This window comes from Nicotiana sylvestris, chromosome 4 (assembly GCF_000393655.2).
Source record: "Nicotiana sylvestris chromosome 4, ASM39365v2, whole genome shotgun sequence".
NCBI classification, from domain to species: Eukaryota; Viridiplantae; Streptophyta; class Magnoliopsida; order Solanales; family Solanaceae; genus Nicotiana; species Nicotiana sylvestris.
Genome location: NC_091060.1, coordinates 34,521,282 through 34,528,779, shown reverse-complemented (window position 1 = coordinate 34,528,779; position 7,498 = coordinate 34,521,282).

Below are 7,498 nucleotides of genomic sequence, written 5' to 3'. Positions count from 1 at the left end.
TATATTAAACTTTATGAGACAAATTCAAGAAATAATCACAAATGGTAAACAAGAAATCAAGCTATACAAATTTCGGATTCAAGAACAATCAAACAAAGTATGAACATGAATTAAATCTATTTTAAACAACAAACATGATGGATTTAAACGATTAAACCAACATATTTCTCTAACACAACTAAATTCTTTAAACAAATAACAAGACCGACGAAGAAACAATTATGAACTTAAACTTGAACTTAACAATATTAACAATTTCTAACAATACATAAACACATGAAACAAATTGAAGAAATAGTTAATTAAATTTCAATTTGAATCTAACAAACATCAAACTAACAAATACTTACTTAAACAATAATACAAACATGAAATAAACATGAAAACAACTAATTAAACTTCTATTTTGAAATCTGAAAATTAATTTAACAAACAACATGAACACACTAGAAAATTATTTCAACGATGAACAACGAACAAACAAGAATTGAATTCTTTAACGATTTTGGATCCGGAAAATATCAAACAAAAATATGGACAAAAATAAACTCAAAAACAACTAACCGGAGATGAATCAACGACGAACTTTGATTGTAAACAAATCTGTCCGAGCCTCGACCAAAGCTCGAACGAAGAACGACGAAGACGAAGAAGAAGTAGAAGCAGACGCAGCTCGAAGAGAAGAGACGCAATGGCAGTCATGGCTGCCTGCGTTGATGAGGAACAGTTGGACGAGCTGGAACGGCAGCAGCAGTGGCGACCATGGTAGCAGCTGTCCGTCGACGGGGAGAAGAAGAAAACATCGGCAGAAGCAACGGGGCATAAACGGGCAGCAGTGACGCGTTTGAACGATGAGGAAGCAGCTGCGGCGCAGCAGGAGCTTCGACGAGCAGCAGCAGCAGTCTTAAAGTGAGGAAGAAGAAGCAGCAACGTTGTTTAAAGCTCGACGAAGAACGAAGGAGGAGGAGCAGCCATGGATGAGCTTTTTGAGCTCGACATGGAGAAGATGAAGACGCAACTGGGTTGTCCATGGTGAGGGTGAAGATGAAGCTGTGAGGGGTTGTCTGGACGTGATAATGGAGGGTAAAGGGCAGCCATGGGAGCTTGAGGGGGAAGCCATGGATGAGCTTTGGAGAAACTTGGAGAAGAAGAAGATAGGGAAGGGGGGGGGGGATCGTTTAGAAATTTTTAGGGTTTTTTCTCCTTTTTTTTTCTTTTGTTTTGTGTTGTTTGTAAGATAATAGGGTGTTGGGTTATGGACCGGGTTGACCCAGTTCGAAATGGACTGGGTCGTAGGGAAGATTGGGCCATTTTTTGGGCCTGTGGCTTGAAATTGAAGAAGAGGCCCAATTCCGACTTTCTTTATATTTTCGCTCTCTTTTCTTCTTTTATTTTTCTAAAACTAAATTATAAAAATACTTAAACTATTATTAAGAACTAAATTAAGTTATAAAAGCGCAAATTAACTCCCAATAAAAATTAACGCACAATTAAGTATTAATTAAGCATAAAATTGTATATTTGGACATTAAATGCTAAAAATGCAAACGATGCCTATTTTTGTAATTTTTTAATTTTTGTAAAACAAATTTAATTACTAACAATTATAGAATTAAATCCTACATGCAAATGCGACATATTTTTGTATTTTTTATTATTTTAGCAAATAAACACGCACAGACAAACACAAATAATTATTCAAAATATCACAAAATTGCACACCAAAGAAAAATCATTTTATTTTTGAATTTTTTGGGAGTAATTCTCATATAGGGCAAAAATCACGTGCTTACACCTAGGAGACATCGAAGGAAATGACCCCGAAACAGTTGTAAATGCAGACGCACTCAAAAGGTATTATGTCTATTCTTACCACAACAATAACATTGTCTGATTGGGTGACGAAGGCTTTCATTCTCGCTACCCTAAACACTCCAATCCTTTGATAACCCTTTGAGTCGGTTACCTTTCTTTCATTACCCTCTTTCGAACTGGAAAGATTTGTAAAAAAATCATCCAAAACAAAAGAAAAAGAAACAACAAAACAAAATGTATTCCATGAACTACGTTCAACTTGATTCCGAAAGGATACATAGGCAGCCTCTCTTTAGGGTTCAATCACACCAAAACAAAAATCCAATTTCCCCCAAAAGTGAAACTAGGGCAGATGTTATAATGGTTTAGCGATGATCCCGCTTGAACGATTCCAAAGTTGTAATTCAATCCAAATTCTTTTTGGCCCAAACCTTGTTCATGTCCTTCCGATCAAGAGTTAGAAGGTGTTCAAATTCGGAGAACGCAGTTGTTTGAACCCGATGTAATCAAGATAAAAGAAATAAAATGAGAGAGTCTTATTGGTGAAAACCCACGGTCACCGTAAGCCGATGGTGAGAAGAGAAATTGAAACCAGAGAGTCTTGTTAGTGAAAAATCGTAAAGAGCACTATAAGGCGACGGTGAGAAGAGAAATGTGAGAGGTCGATTGGCGAAAACCCGCAAAGGGTGCCGTTGATCGAAAAGAAGAAATTCCTTACCACCATTGGCATAGAAAGAGTCCTGGAAAGGTTTATTGGTTTTGAAACACGGGTCGTAATGAGTTTATGAGAAGTTTGATAGTTGTGCAAATCGGGTATCCAGTCCGAGAAGCATGTCATGTCTATTGAAGTCTGCATGCACTCCAGATAAGTCCTTCTTTCCTCCCCGAAAGGGACACTTCTCCTTAAATTCACTTTCTTGTCCTTTGTTTACTTTTCTTTGAATCTCTTTCGGTCTAACTCTATTCCGAAACTAATACAAAGAAAATGTGGCAAGATTGGTTTTACCAGGTTATGCTTAATAAAAGCCAAATCCAAAGGAAAGCACCTAGCCTCAAGGGGTGCATCAGGTCTATCTCCACTGGCCATGATGGCCGATGCTCCGAAGTCAAAACTATAGAAAATGAAAGAAATCCAAAGTCAAATGCCCTTATAGGCAGAATAACATGAAAAGGCCAAAATCTCATACGGGTGAACTGTCATGCGAAATTTTGGAAAGTTGAGTTCCTCAGTTTCAGAAGAGAGATCAATCTTCAGAAATCCAACAAGCAGCAGAGGTTCTCAACAAAAGAGTTGGGTCGAGATCAAGTGATCAAAAACAATCAAGGACACAAAATCAACCACCGTTTCAAACTAATAATTGTTCTTTGTTTGAAAACATGAAACAGGTGCAATCCAAAGTAACCTTGAAGCAGGTGCAACCAAAAAAGAAATACGCATGTGCTAAAAACAGCTTTGCAGCAACAATCCATAAAAAAGGAAGTTCCCTCCAAATGTTTTCCTGCATTTACTCATCCACTGAAAATAAAAAAAATAGAAGGAAGAGAAAACAAAACAAGATTAAAAAAAATAATAAGATAAGAAGAAAATTCACAAAATGGTAGCTTAGGACCCCCAATCTCTACTTTTACGCTTTTCCAACATAGGGTCTCCACTCCCTAGTTGAGTTTATTTTTAGACATAAGGTCTCCACTCCCTAGTCTCCTTTTGCCAACATAGGGTCGCCACTCCGTAGTTGAGATTATTTTAGACATTGGGTCTCTACTCCCTAGTCGCCTTTTGCCAACATAGGGTCTACACTCCCTAGTTGAGATTATTTTAGACATAGGGTATCTACTCCCTAGTCGCCTTTTGCCAACATAGGGTCTCCACTCCCTAGTTGAGATTATTTTAAACATAGGGTCTCCACTCTCTAGTCACCTTTTGCCAACATAAGGTCTCCTCTCCCTAGTTGAGATTATAGACATAGGGTCCCCGCTCTCTAGTTGAGGTTATTTCAGACATAGGGTCTCCACTCCTTAGTTGCCTCTTGCCAACCTAGGGTCTCCACCCCCTAGTTGAGATTATTTTGGACATAGGGTCTCTACTCCCTAGTCGCCTTTCCAACATAGGGTCTCCACTCCCTAGTTGATTTTTAGTATAGATATAGGGTTCCAATCCCTAATCTCTTTCCCAAGGATACACAATCCTTATTTTATCGCTTTCAAATAAAGAAATAGTTTAGGTTTTATTACAATAACTCACGAAATGTTTCTAGTGAAAACTGGGGCAGAAACATTTCGTTTTTTTTGTTTGCTTTGGTGCCTGAATAGATTTTCACTATGAGGCACAACGTTGGAGATGACCAAAAGAATGAGTCTCAATCTAGAATAAAGAAAAGAAGAAAAAAGAACAAAAAGAAGTGAACTCAAAGTGCAGAAGCAAAGAAAGATGCAGACTGCTCAAGATATGATCGAAGTCATAAGCTTCGCATGTCCCACCTTGATCCAAAATCTGAAAAATGAACTAGTGGTTGCAGCTAATGAACATCAAGATTCAGATAAGAGTCTGCAAGAAGAACCATCCAAGACTCGAGATCAAGCTTTAGAAGGTTTATAGATATGAATCTTGTAACTCGTAGTTGATAGGATTAGCTAGTTTAGCTTTTTATCTTTTATTTCGGTGTAATAACGAGCTCATCAAGCAGAAACAACAGCAACAACAGTGAAATCACAGTTTCCCGGTAGACCTAGCTACCAAAACTTCTAGAACTACACTGACTTGATTCCTTTATAGCCAGAGATATGTAGGCAACCTCTAAAGCAAGGTTCGGTCGGACTCCTTTCAAAAACATGCTTCTCATATAGTTTCAAATGGGCAAAAATCCATCATAATTGCTCATTTTATCTTTGCCCAAAAACCCTTCATGTCTCCGAGCAAAGAGGGGAAGCTGTGAGCACGTGATTTTTCCCCACATGAATTACTCCTACAAAATTCCAAAGAGTTAGATTTTTTCTTTTCATTGTTTGTCGTTTTAGGAACTATTGTAGAATTTTTCTTAATTATTTGCATTTTTCTGTGCATGTTTAATGTTATTTAATTCATGAAAATACAAAAATACATTTCATTTGCATTTAGGATTTATTTTTATATTTTTAGGTTAATTAGTAAATTAGTTGTTTTATAAAAGCGAAAATCACAAAAAAAAATGATTCACCTTGCATTTTAAACTTTTTAATTTTGATCTTTGTAGTTTTTCTTTTAATTTAGGAATGAATTCATTGTTGTAATTACTATTTTGAGTAATTAATCTAATTTGGTAAGTTAATTTAGTTTAAGAATTAAATTTGGTTTTTACTTTTAATTTGAAAAGAAAAAAAAATTGGAAATTAAAATAAAAGAAAAGAACTACAAAAGGCTGTTTGATCTGGGCAAATTTGGCAACTGCTCAAGCCATTTTACCCCCAAACCCGCTCAAAGTCCAGGCCCAAATCACCCCTAACCCGGTCCAAGTCTTCAGCCTAACCAAACGACGTCGTTCTCACTCCCCTTCATCAGAGTCGTCGATTTCATTTGATCAAACGACCCGGAACTGGCCTTTAGTTCCCTATATAAGTGTCCAAACAACCTACCCCCCGGTTCCATCTCTCTTCACTTCATCTCCTCCATCAGAGACTCACACCTTAACCCTAACGCCGCCCTAATAATCCTCACCCTCTCCGGTGGCGGTGCCACCTCTAATCTGCCTCAAAACTACACCACATAACCCCATCCCCTTCTCTTCCTAAATCCTGAAGAAATTTCCTTCAAATCCCTCTCCATCATTTCGAATTTTAGATCCAAGGTCAAGACCCCAAACCCAAAAATCCCAAATCTCCCAAATCGTCAAGTTTCAGTGAAGGATTAGGGTCGAAATTGATTTTATTCGTGTGATCTCAACGGGAACACACGATTAATGTCAATCCCAGCTAAAAATCGAAGGTTTTGAAGATCTTTTCAATGTCCACTGTCCAATCGTTTTTCTAGGTATTTTTTCCGGCCACTTTTCTTTCTTTCATTTTTCGTTTTTAAACTCATTCTCATCTCCTTCTGCTTCTTCCCTTTTCTTTCTTATTTTTCTGTTCATTTTGTGTGCATTCTAATTCCAATTTATTTGTAGTCAGTACATTTTTAGTTAGTTAATCTTTATTGTTCGATTTTGTTCAAATTCCTTTCTATTTTTATTTTTCTTCGGATTCAGGCCTTCATGAGTTCTTATGACTCTATAGGCTTATTGTCCTGTCGGTTTCGACGTTTGAAATAGACTTGGACTCTGTCAACAGAGGCCCAAAGAAAAAGAGGGGGTCAGTCCGTGTTATATGCCCAGGTTTTGATTTTGATTTGTTGGGTCAACTTGACCCACATCCGGTTCTGAGGGTAATAGTAGAAGCCTAAAGGGTGTTTTAGGATTTTTAATCAAGGGGAATCTTGTATAACTGATTTGGAAACTTCTTGAAAGGTGGGGTTTGGGTGTAGTTTGACAAACAGATTAGAAAATTGGGGTAAAAGTGAACAAGAATAAAAATCAAGAAGGGGTAATTGGCAAATAACATAACCAATTTTGCTGCCCTAGAACGCTTCTAAAAAAAGGCCTGTTTCTTCATTGTCAAGTGAGATTTTGAGAGAATTACAATACTAAAAAAGCTTTAAAACGGCTGAATTCAAAAACACTGCATATCCTTCATATTTTTGGTAGAAATTAGCTTGGTTTTCTATTTATCTTCATAAACTTGAAATCTTCAAGAATCTCTGGTTTATTCTGGGCTTAAAAAGGACTGAATCTCTTGGTTGTTTACCTTGTGTTGGTGCTGCTGATATTCCGCTGCTGTTTACTCCCACTTCAAGCTTATTTCTTTGTTTTGTTGCTGTAATCAGGTACATTTTCAGACCTTTTGGAGTGGAATTGATGATTATCAAGTAAAAATGGTGTTCAAATGCTTGAATTTCAAGAGCTTCATTTTTGTATGCTTGTTATAGTTTAATAATTGTTAGTTAGTTTGTTTTCATGTTAGCTGAAAATTGGTATAATGTCATGAAGGTTATGTAGTCTGTTAATCATAAATTTATAATCTTAGTTTAGTTTTCAATAGTTTCAAATGTATGTGAGTAAGCTTCTAATTCATTATTAGTAGTCTGATGATATATTACTGCTTGATTCATCAGTTTTATGTGTTGAAACTAAGGTTTGAATCAGACCTGATGGTTGTGTTATGTATGTTCTTGAAGAACCAATAACTCTGCTTAAGTTGATTTCTGCTTAGAGAATACTGAATGCGGACATCTTTGAATGTTGGGCTGTGGTTGTGGGCTTGGCCACTAGTTGGTCAAGTTAGCGTCATTTGGCCCAAGCAAATCTATTGCTAATGTAGTTTAAAAATTCACGGTTCTATTGTCATGTTCAAGGTTTACTTTTGTAGAATATATGAATTTGGGACTTAGCATGTTTAACAATGCAATGTTTAATGTGTATGTTAGGTTTGATGAAAGATAATGGATGGTTACATGTTGTAGTGTAATGTTAATAATGATTCAAGGCTATTGTGTATTGTAGAAAGCCAATCAGGCCCCTGTTGTTAGCCTCGAATTTCAAATACCTTTTATACGCTGTAGGGATTTAATCTCGAGTCCTGCGTTCCCCAGCCCCATTTTTGAGAGATTTGGTTTTTC